Genomic DNA, 12,912 nt, shown 5'->3' on the forward strand with positions numbered 1-12,912 from the left:
TTACTCCTCCAGGTATTTTTAAACTAATTTCCAGGTAGTGAAACATAGTGTAAGAATATACGGAAGTGAAATTAACCTCAAATAGCAGCCTCCCAGGAAGGCAGCTGGAGATCTTTCCTAACTCAAGTTAGGAAACTCCATGGCCAGAGGTTATCAGGACACACACAATGGACGGTAAATAGTTAGATTTTTCCAAAGTAAATATTTTACTGGGATGGCATGGCAGACAGGCAAGGTCTATGCTTGGGGCATGGATAAAATAGACTTATGATCAGGATGATGGATTATTACATTGACACAGTGCATTTGGCCACAGGATAGTAATGTGAAAATGTTAGATAAGGAAAGAGAAATCAGGGGATGTTTAAAATTGAAATACCATGAACTCAGTATCTCAATTTCCACCCCCTTTCTAAAGTGGCGTATTATGATTTTTAACACCACCAATTTGCATGTGAATCAGAGCTATAAGAGAAAATCCACACAAGAGTACCAGTCCATCTATAATTCAAACTGCCTCCTATTGGGTGGAAATTGTCATTTTCTTGCAATCCCTAAACACATATTGAGAGAAGTGACTATATTGTAGCATAGCTATTTAGGAACCTGGCTGTGTTCTCTAAATGACTTCTAGATTAAAATGCTCTAGCTATACTGGTCAAAAGCTAAGATTCTTCCTCCTGACTAAACTCATTGAAACATTCCTTTAAAATAAACTTAAAATGAATTCATTTTGCTTTCTCCTCCATTACCCGTGAAAAGAGGACCAATCAGAACAAATCAGGGCATTTTAGACTAGTGGCCAGAGAAAAGCTCAGCTTCTGCGTTTGCAGGCAGGTGCCCTAGCTTAATAGCCCTAGCAAGTCGGAGCTTGTGAGTAGGCAACCGGCAAGGTGGGCAGCCCTGTTCAGAACAACGTGGAAGCATATTTTCTTGCATTTGATTTCCATCTCTGGTTCTTACTGAACAGCATCTCTGAGAAAGTTTCTTACCCTCTTTGCACCTCTCTCCTCATCTGTGAAACATGCATCAAAATATTCCCACATAGAATTTCGCTGGCCTTTGACATAGAGGTGAGCCCTTTGGCTAGCAGTGCAATTTATAAAACTGTTTCTTTGAGTCATCTTTAGGGTTTCTAGGATTCATACACAGAAGTCACCTCCTGCCACAATTGTTTTCTTTGCCAATAATAATAATAATAATATATTATTTCTTTTTTTTTAAAATATATTTTATTGATTTTTTACAGAGAGGAAGGGAGAGAGATAGAGAGTTAGAAACATCGATGAGAGAGAAACATCGATCAGCTGCCTCCTGCACATCCCCTACTGGGGATATGCCCGCAACCCAGGTACATGCCCTTGACCGGAATCGAACCTGGGACCTTTCAGTCTGCAGGCTGACGCTCTATCCATTGAGCCAAACCGGTTTCGGCAATATATTATTTCTTGAACACTTACTTTGTGCTTGACTGTTCTCAGGGTTTTGCATAGATCATCGCACTCTACTGTGTAGGAGGTTTTATTATTATCCTCATTTTTCAGATAAAAAAACAGAGACTCCATGAGTATAAGTAACAAGATCTTCAAGCATCCACGTGCTTAATGGGAGGGTGAAGCGTGGACTCAGCTCTCTAAGAGGGAGTCCTTGATCTCCACACTTCCATGCCCACACTGTGTGTTCAGGGCACCCCGCACTCCCCTCTCATAGCACATTTCCGGAACTGCACTGTACTTCTCTCTCTGTCTATCTCTCAGTCTATCATCAGATCCCGAAGGAATCGACCACTTTCATGTCCAACCACAGTCTGCGACACACAGAGGGCACACAAAGCATTTGAAATAAATAAAAAAAGTAAACTGTGCATATGCAAGATGAGCATGAAATAGGACTTGATAAGAAAGAGTTGAACAGCAAAACCCAGCAGACTGTCTCGTGAGTGGGAGTGTGGCCCTGGTACCTCTGCAGGGGAGCTCCAGGGACAACATAATTGATGTAATAACCCTACACATTGAGGAAATAACATTAGACAGGTATTTACAGGAAGCCAGTGAGCCTTAGTTGCAAAGAATCAATTGCAAAGTTGTAATTGTGAATTTAAAAAGGTAAAGGATTCTGATTGTTTACTGAGTCCTTCCTTCTGGGAGGTTATTAGTAGTTCCCACTGACAGTAGAACTGACTGTTCAGATCTTTAGATTAAAGAAATAAAATGCGTGGGATTGTCACTTTTGATTCCCTACTGCAGGGGTCCTCAAACTTTTTAAACAGGGGGCCAGTTCACTGTCCCTCAGACCATTGGAGGGCCGGACTGTAGTTTTAAAAAAAAACTGAACAAATTCCTATGCACACTGCACACATCTTATTTTGAAGTAAAAAAACAAAACGGGAACAAATACAATATTTGTATTTGCATGTGGCCCACAGGTGGTGGTTTGAGGACCCCTGCCCTACTGTAAGGGACAGCAAGGAATTCCCCGCCATCATTCCATTTTCCCCGAGAAGGGCTGCCATTTGGGCCAAGGACTAACTTGCGCCTAACTGCTAGAGACTAGAGCAGGGGTGGGCAAATTTTTTGATTCGAGGGCCACAATGGGTTCTTAAATTGGACCGGAGGGCCGGAACAAAAGCATGGATGGAGTGTGTGTGAGAACTAATATAAATTCAAAGTACATACAAGGGTACGGTCTTTTTTTTTTTTTTTTTTTAGTTTTATTCATTTCAAATGGGCCGGATCCGGCCCACGGGCCCTAGTTTGCCCACGGCTGGACTAGAGCTTTCAGAAGCATGATTAAAAGTTCAGAAGCTCCGTATGTCCTGAAATACTCTCCATTTTTGGGGGGTCTTTTGGATGACGTTAGATCACTCTCCTTTCCCTTTTGTTTTCCACCTGTGAGACTGAGTCTGAAAGGGGCCTGGCTGTTTTTAAAAAACTTGTGAGAGTAGAGTAGGGCTCAGGAAAGCCCAACTGAAAGGGGTTCTGGTTAAGTAAGTTTCAGAGTCTGGGCATAAGTCTCAGCAGGCAATAGTGTATTTCATTATTTTGATTTATATCCTTCAAACTAAGAGATTTATGAAGTCAAGCATGGGGAGTGGTACACCCACATAAAACCAATGATTTAGGGATTATGTCCTTGGCTTGCTCATTCCTGAGAATATGGCGACATAAATATGTGAAAATGTATCAACAACAGATACAAAATATTGCTATTTATAAAATTCTTGCACATTCATTTTTGCAACTGATGTTAGTAAATTCTATGAATTATAAGTGATTCTCATGTTGTCGAATGTGTGAAAAAAGGTTAAAAGACATGTTCCTAGGCACTAACCTGAACAGAAATTACAAATCCAGCTCTTTTGTTTCCATATTTTATATCCTTTCATGATGTAGAACTACAGGAGCAATGTGGCAAATAGACAAATACGAGAAATGTAATAGTTTCCTGTCAAACTGAAAACCACAGAGAAAGAAGACAATCCTGCATTTGAATCCCACAAGCCATTAGAATTCCTAGAACAGAAGTGAGTCCCTATGTACACCGTGTGCTCATAAAGGCTGATTTTGTTTTATTAATAAGGTTTCCTGGGTTAAGCTAATCATATTTATGTATTACAATATTCAAAGTTCTTAAATTGCCCACAGAGCAATTTAACATACCTGACCTGAATGGCTGCAAGCAGCCAAAATTCATTTGTGAATTTGCATTATCATTTAGAATATAATGTTACATATCACTAAGCCAATTGCTGAATTTTTTCTCATTCTAACCTTATGAATATCAAACAGGTGGTCTGATTGGGGTATCAATAAAGGCCTTTAAAATGTTAACTAATAATACCCTTAAGGACCTATAGTACCTGCTGCTTCAAAGCACAAGCCATAGTGAAATAATCAGCATTGATCAAGAGGAAGAAATAGACACAGGAAATAAAAGATAATTAAAGAGAAAGTTTTATAATTTTATATTCTCCTGAGTAGTTGGTCCACCCTTGTCGTACAGAATTTACTACTTAGAAACTTAGAACTCAAATAAGATAAAAAAAAAATCCCTTCCAATTTTACTTGTGACAGTAATGTCTACCCCTCCTCAACCTGCTGAGCAAAGGGGAAGTATCCAGAGACAAAGGCTTTGTTAAATTAATAGAAGAGAGGGAAATTTATAGACCTTAGAGGGGCTAGAGCTTTTAGAGCAGAGGACGGGGAAAAGAGGAAGTTATTAACAAATATACAGAAGGTTTTCTCGTGTGTTTGACTGGAATTCCACAAGACTAGTCAAAGCACACTGCTGGAGAAAGAGTAATTACAGGGAACATTAAAACGGACAGTTTTTAGATTTCACACAGAGGCGCGGGTGGATTTAGTGCTCACCAGAGTCTGGAGATTCGTTGGGTACTTAAGCCCTAGTAGTGGTCCAAGGAGGGTGTCCCTTAGTCATAAGACTAAGCCACCCTAAGATAAAACCGCTCTATACTCGCTCTCAAAAGCTTTAGAAAGCAGCCTCAAAAGATTCTGGAACACAGACCAATACTCTTTAAAGTGATGCAACCAAGAACAGCACTCAAAAAATATAAAATCTTAAAAATCTGACATTCAATAAAAAATATGATCCACATGCATGGGAAAGAGCACTTGAAACAGTCAGAAATAACAGAGGTGATGGAATCACTAGGCAAGGACTTTAAAACAGATATGATAAATACATTTAAGGGTCTAAGAGTATTGAGAAGAGAAATAGGACATATAAAAAGAATAAATGAAATTTTTTAGATATGAAAAATATAATATCTAATATAGAAAATTTACTGGATAGCCTTAACAGACTCTTAGTCACCAAAGAGATGAGACATGAGCTTGAAGAGAAAGCAAGAGAATTTAATAAAACGAATAGGAATAAAACCCAATAGGAAACCCAATAGGAAATATAAATAAATGAAAAAAAATAGAGCTTCAGTGACCTGGGAGACACTATCACATGGTTTCATATTGGAACACTTTATGTCACAAAATGTACAAGGGGGTACAGGAAAAATATTTCAAAGAATAATGGTCACAGAATTAAAAAAAAAACCCAACAATTTAAAGTGTAAGCACACACGTACATAGTGTTAAATACCACACACACTAAATAAACACCAATGCAGTCACAAAGCAATGCACATCATGGTAAAAATGTCTAAAAACAAGAGTGATGAAGAGGAAATCTTAAGAAGTCCGTGTAAAAGGGCATGTTATGTAGAGAGCAAGGACATAAGTCTTAGCGGATTTGTTAGAAACTCTGCAAGTCAGAATACAAAGACTTATTTAAAGTGCTGGGAGGAGAAAACTGCCAACCCAGAATTTTATACCCAATGAAAACATCTATCAAAAATGAGGGAAAAATAATTTTTTTCAGACATTAATTTATTATTGACAGATCTGCATTATAAAAAATCTTAAAGGTAATTCTTCAGGCAGGAAATAATCGGCGTCAAATAGGAAAGACATATGAGAAAGCATACATAGCACTGGCAATGGTATGTACATAGTAAAGGAAAACTATTTTCCCTGTTGAATTTAGTTCATTGTTGTTGGAGTCATACTTAACTTTACAGTTTATAAAGGAGCCTTCTTTAGTCCCTGAATAACCTCAGGAAAGGAAGGTGCCTCTAATAATGTTCAAAAGGCCTTGCTTTACTATATACTTGTTCTATTATCACTAGAAATTTTTTAAACTTTATGACTATTTTCTTCATATACAAAATGAATAATCATTTCACTATTTGTCTCCCATAATAGACATAAGTATGAAGAAATACTAGTATAGTCAAGGAAAGGGATCTTTAAAAATATTTTAACCAATATAAAATGTTCAAATTTCCATTCCTCTAAATGTGTTAAATTGGGAGATTTTTAAGTGCTGCGATTACAGAGGTGCTGACAATTGATAGCATCCCTACTCTCTCAGTGTACATAGTGGAGCAGGACATAGAGAAGTTAAGCAGAAAGTACACTAATAAATGTCACAGTGGGAGGCATGTAGGCACAGGGCTGCTTAGTAGGCAGTGCAAACAAACACGGAGTTGGGATTGAGGAAACCAGGCTGCTCATAAGACTTTGCTAGAAAGTAATGATACAATTCTCGGATGTTATCTCACCATTGAGGTTCACAGTGAGTAAAATGCCCCTTTGTTTCTAAAGGTCAGCTAGTCTAATTATTTTAAAACATTAACATGATCATTTGAAGTTATTGGAATTGCTTATAGGTTGCCAAACCCTTTTGTGGGGAAACATATATTTTATTTTCATACATTTAAAAAAGTACTATGCAGATCTGGTTGAAATTAATAAGTGATAGAGAAGTGTATAAAATGCTGAGCAAATTTACATATATGTATATATAACTAACATGATTATATAGAAAATGTATGTATGTGTATGTACGTTGTGTTTTTTACATATATTTTTATTGATTTCTGAGAGGAAGGGAGAGGGAGAGGGAGAGAAACATCAATGATGAGAGAGAATCATTGATTGGCTGCCTCCTGCACACCCCCTACTGGGGACCAAGCCCACAATCCGGGCATGTGCCCTGTCCTGAAATCAAACCCTGACCTCCTGGCTCATGGGTTGACGCTCAACCACTGGGCCACACTGGCAGGCTGTCCTGTTCTTTTATTAATTCATTCTCAGATCTATCTTCTCTTTCCTTGCTCTTCTCTGCACAGAAGGGGTCTGTTGGCTCCTAAAGTGTTTCTCTCCAGGTTTCTTGGCCAACTGCACCATCAGGGACAGGGGATAACAGAAAAGCAGAGGCCAGGGATGCCCCTGAATTTCCCTGCTCAGCATTCACACCTCCTGTGGCTTCTCCAGAGCTGCTGCATCTGCCCTGCCCACTCATCATGGCCAGAGGGGAGGCTGAGTTTGACTGACACATCAGGACAAATAATTCGCTCTGGAGTCTAGGGACCAGAAGAGGTTGTTTACTTGTCCAAAGCATGGTAAACCGAGTCAGGATTTTAATTACAAGTACATCATTCCTTTCTGCACATCACTTCTAAAATGAGATTGTGGTGCCAGAGGTCTTCAAAGAAAAAGAAAAATATGATCACAACTTTAATATTATATGCCCACCATTGACATCTAAGCTTTAAAATGTTGCCTTTCCCGTGTGCTTTATTTAAAAGGAAATGTTATACAGAGAAATGATTGCTACTCTGATTAATCCCAAGTGGCCCTGTTGTTAAAATATTGGGTTCATAATTTGTCTTAATCTCATCAGAATTTTAAATGTTGTTGCCGTGGCTTTTAGTATCTGAAGCATATTATGATGAAGCTTCATATTGTTAAAATGCTTGGTTTTTACCTTTTCTTCTGTAAGTATTCCATTTTTAAAAAAATGTTCTGACACCTAAAGGAGCTTTAAGGAGGGGGGTCCGAAGGAGAAAGCCAGCATGGCTGCTCTAAGAAAGGTAACTTAAATTTTAAAAACATTATGCCAGTTAAGTTCCTTTAACATTCAAGGACACATTGAAATTTTGCTAAAATGTACAATGCAATTTGAAACTAAGAAGAACCTAGACATCAAACAAAACAGAATCTACAAGAACAGCATCAATTCCAGTCTCCCCAGTTCATAACGGGAAGACTCTGAGTAAGTCCTTAACTTCCCATTCCACCTCCATTCCTCTGTTCTTCACAATGGTCATACCACTGGTCATTACTTAGTGGGAAAGAGGGCACCTCAGCCAGTCTCACACAAATGCTAGAATCTGTCACGGTCATATCTCCCCCCCCCCCGAAACCCTCATCATGTCTTCCCTGGGTGCTTTGCTCTATCTTACCATAGGGAGTCTTTGGCCTGACTTTGAGGCATTAATGTGGTCAATGTGAAACAACCCACGGAGTTTAGGACAGAAACAGGCTTTGCAATGAATGTGTCCGAGGCAGCTATCCGTGTTTTATCCTTGGGGGCCTTATTTAGCCTTCCCTGTGCTCATGTGCCTGTCTAAGGAGACATTAATGGAGGAGTGTGCCACCTTTCCCCAAATCAATGACCTTGTAAACCTGCGTTCCGTAACCCAGGTTGGGAGCGATGCATTTTACCACACTCATTGCATTCTCTCAATAATGTGGGCACTTTGAATGTCAGCACTGGGGAGGCCTCAGTGTGTGTTTTGAACAATGATACTATTTCATAGGAAATGAAAATCAGACAAATGGGGGAGCAACTGCTTAGTTATTATCTGGTTACTAGTAGGTTACAAAATAGCCCTAGCTGGTTTGGCTCAGTGGATAGAGTGTCGGCCTGCAGACTGAAGGGTCCCAGGTTTGATTCCAGTCAAGGGCACATGCCTGGGTTGCAGGCTCCATCCCCAGTAGGGGTGTGCAGGAGGCAGCCAATCATTGATTCTCTCTCATCATTGATGTTCCTATCTCCCTTTCCCTCTCCCTTCCTCTCTGAAATCAATAAAAAAATATATTTTAAAAATTTATAAAATAAATAGTTAATAACTTGCTGATTCTACATAAAGTTATTGAGCATGGGGGCTGTGCCATGCTCAGTGATAATTTATAGGAAAATAATTATGACTGATAGAAGGCACAGAGTGATACAGTATAAGGGGGTTGTATCCAGAGGAGATTTTGGAAAAGATGGAACACTCATGTTTGATCTCAAAGAACAAGAAAAAAATTTAAGTGACAAAAAAATAGATATCTTGGGCATAGGAAGAAGACCGAAAAGCATTAAAGCAGTTTGAACATTTTAAGGATGTCAAGTTCTACAGATGATGAACCAAATCATTTGAACTATTCTTTAAGCACTAGGGTACCAATGAGATGAATTAAGCAAATGAATGTTACATAATTATGGAAAGAACATGCCGATAGCCAAGTAGAAGATTCAATTAAAGGGAAATGACTGTGTTGGTAGAAGTTGTAAATTAAATACATCTTAACTTTTAACAATTATGTACATATATTGATATGTACCCAAGGTAGAGGTAAGTGTGGCAGACACAGGCCTATCAAACTTTAAATAGTCTGGAATGATAAGTTCTTATTCAGCATTTGAATAGAAAGCTATTTAAATTACATATATTTCCCCATAATTTTATGTCAGGTGCTCCTCTGAGGTCCAACAACGAAAGAATAACTATTAAGTTCCTTTTCTTTTTCAGATGCTTGGGAATAAGGCATAACCCAGGGCTTCATTATAAAGATAGAAAAACATGTGCATACACAAAAAGTAATCAAAGTTATGGAGCAACTAGAGGCCCAGCGCGCGAAATCGCGTGAGACCCAGGCCCGCTTGCCACTGAGAGACCCATCAATGCACCACCTGGTGACCGGTCGTCTGGTTGTTCCGGCGTTCTCGTGTCATGGCCATTGGCCTTTTATAATATAGATATGTTTTATTGTTTGTTCAGAGACCCAAGAAAGCCTTGTGAACTCAGCTGTTGAGGTAGGCACGCTGAAGGAGGTGAGGTGGAGCCAGAACAGAATTCGTCACCTAATGTTATATCCTATAACCTTTTGTTTCTCTGTTTACAAAGAAGAAAATACCTTTCTAATAGCACCTATTTCATAGCTGCTCCACAGCTAAAATTAAATCTGGTAGTTGATATGCAAAGTATTTTTAAAACACCTGCTTAAGCAGATGCAAATTTGGGGGCATATCTAAAATGACAAGTAGCACGGAAAGGCAGCATTTCAGGGAAAACAATAGATAATGAGTTAGTGCAATTAAAGGGAAGTATTTTCTCCTAAAATTCCTTCCTTTCTCTTTCCCATTCCTGGTTTTCTCATTTTGTCTCTTATGCTGTCTCTTTCTCCTTTCTTCTCTCCCTATTCTCTGTGTACTACTCCATGCCAGACCCAGAATTAAATTGGGTTTCACCTACCAGAACACCACAGAATATGTGCCAGAGAGAAGAAAAAAATAGGCGAACTCAGGCAAGCATTATAGCAGAATAAATAGGATAAGATTAACTTTCCTAGGAGAGAAAGTAAAAAAACATCACGCTTTCCCATGGGGCATCTGTGCTTTCTAACTGCAGTAGCATGTCCAAGGCCAAGCAGGCGCCTGTGAGTCTGTGGCTCTTAGTCCACCTGGCCTCCTGAGAACGCGACAACAGGTGGAGGAGGGAGAGGGTCTTGCTCCCTGAGGAAGCGAGGCCACTGGTGTGGATTTAGCACAGAGTTTAAAGCTGTAGGTGCTGCCGGACTTAGCAATTGTCTTACTCCCCTCTTCCTGCCTATTGTCCCTGTGCCTCCTCTTCCCCAGATATAACCACCTGGTTGCCTTGAAGGGGTTTATCCCCCTATCAGACTGGAGAAGGCACAGAGAGTGGTTCATTTAGTGCGATCAGACCCACTCGGTGACAGTCATTCCGTGTTGAACAGGAGGCCACAGGTGGAAAAGGATCACATCTGTCCCCTCTCCTCTCCTGCTCTCCCTCCCTGCACAGCCACACTGCCCGGGTAGAGCATTGCTCTGCACTTCCTCCTCCTCATCGCACAGCCAATTTCCATCCAAGCTGGCCATGGTGATTTCAAAATATACTTTCTGTTTATATCTCGAGTATAAACTGGAGCTCTGGCTGTTCATGAAGTCTTACAGAACCTGTTTTTAGTCGGAAGTATTTTAAAATGTGTGATTGGTGCAAACTCCGCACACTTCTGAGAGCGCCATCTGACTGAAAGGAGACGAGCGCTGCGTCTTGAATGAAGGCCGGTTTTGTGTGGTAGCGCCTCTAAACTTAGCAGGGAGAAGAGCAGCAATGTGCGGGGGAATTTTCTCTTCTCGTGGCACTTTACATTTTTAGAGAGAGGCATTTCTCCGTTCACAGACACTGGAGCTTCGGTCTCTTTGTAATTCAGAGCACATCGTGAAGGATTCAGCTCTTCTGGAAACATGCAGGGATGGCCATCTGCTTGCTTTGGAGCGGGGTGTCTATCCGCTTGGTCCTGTTGTGTGTGTCGGAGAGGACGGGTCCACAGGGTCATTTCTAATGAGAACACACACAGCTTGCACTTCCAGTGAACACTTCCCTGGCTCAGTTCTTGGGAATCCCAAGCCCCTCTCTCTGTTTCACCTGGCAGGATCCAGGCCATTCTTGTGGAGGTGACAGGTCACCCGGGAGATCACTAGGGTCAGACCTTAGCAGGTCACCGAAGCTCAGGGGATGTGTTTGGCGATCTGCCTGATTTAAATTCCTGGTACTGGGTAACATTGGTAATTTTGTAGATGAGTCTCTAATTTAAAAATATACACTTCTGCCCAGTCACAGTGGCTTAGTGGTTGAGTGTTGAGCTGTGAACCGGGAGGTCACAGTTCAGTTCCCAGTCAGGGCACAGGTTGCAGGCTCAATGCTCGGTGGGAGATGTGCAGGAAGCAGCTGATCAATGATTCTCTCATCATTGATGTTTCTATCTCTCTCTCCTTTTCCCTTCCTCTTTGAAATCAATACAAATATATTACATGCACACACACACACAGACAGACAGACAGAGAGAGAGAGAGAGAGAGAGGCTTATAATCTGGATATCTGCACATCGTTGTTTTCCTGTCTGGGAGCAGTGCTTCAGAAAGGTCAGCATCAGCTGCAGGACAGCAGCCTTGGTGCCTGTCCCTGGGCGTTTGAGTTTTTAGGGGAATAGATCCAGATTGGTCTGAGGTCACCTTTGATCCCTGCAGGACTCCATCCCTGGTTTGTGTGCTGACCTCCAAGGATGTGTGTAAGATCTGGGAGTGAGTGAGCACTTTGGAGAAAAGGTTACAGCCTCCAGGAGTAAACAAGTAATGAGTTTGGGTCTTGGAGCTTGTGGGGATTTTCTCACCTAATTAAATTGTTTTCCATTCTGTGATTTATTTATTTATTTTTTACTGTGGCACATAGAAAACCCCCATGACAATCCTTAGAGAAACCGAAGCTAGTAATAGAGCACTCATTAACCCAGGTTCGAGTTCAGTTGACAACAAATTATTTTAAATAAATGAAAAACACTCAACCCCTTATGCACATACTTGACTTACCTTCTCCATCTATATTCGTAGCTGCGGTGTCTGCACACTCTATACAGCTTTGCACTCTGCATGCATTTGATGGATTTTCATAATGTTTTATGCTCTTATTATTCAGGTTTTTTTTTCATTTATCCATTCATTCATTTAGCATATATTGAGTGTTTACTCGTATATGTGTTCAGTTGTTGCTAATCTGGAAAACTGGGGAACAAAGAAACCCTTGCCTTTTTAGCACTCAGATATTTAGCACTCGGAAAGGAATAGATACTTAAACAGAGACATCCCAGTATAATTTGGCACAAACCATAACTACATTATCCAGAGGATATTTTTAAAGTACAAACCGGGAGGATGCTAAGTCTGGGAGCCAAGGAAGACCTACAGAGAGGAGGTTACCTACATGAGCCTCTAGAAGAGTGAGAGCGCATTTGATTGGGGTGTGGCCAGATGGGGTTCAAGGTCACCATTTCAGGCCAAATGCTATTCATAGGTGAACACTAATTGAGTGCAAGAGGGGAAGAAAAGCAAAATAAGTGAGTGAAAAGAGAAGCAGGTGTCTGATTATGAAAGACCACTGTGATAAGCTAAGAATTGTGTGTGTGTGTGTGTGTGTGTGTGTGTGCGTGTGTGTAATTTTCAAGGGGGCTAATTGTCCCAAACCTTTTATTACAAAGGCAGATATGATGCCACTTGGGAGGACATATACGAAGTGACAATACTGGGTGCAGGGAGGCCAGATGGAAACTATTTTAAGAATCTGGGTGACATGTGATAAGAGTATGGACCAGGCACCCTCAGTTTCAGTTTAACTTAATTAATTAATTAGTTAATTAAATTATTTACATAATTGCTTATTTTATTCATGGGTGTTACTCTGAGGATGTGATGAGTGAGGTCACCAGA

Source organism: Myotis davidii, unplaced genomic scaffold (genome assembly GCF_000327345.1).
Source record: "Myotis davidii unplaced genomic scaffold, ASM32734v1 scaffold238, whole genome shotgun sequence".
NCBI classification, from domain to species: Eukaryota; Metazoa; Chordata; class Mammalia; order Chiroptera; family Vespertilionidae; genus Myotis; species Myotis davidii.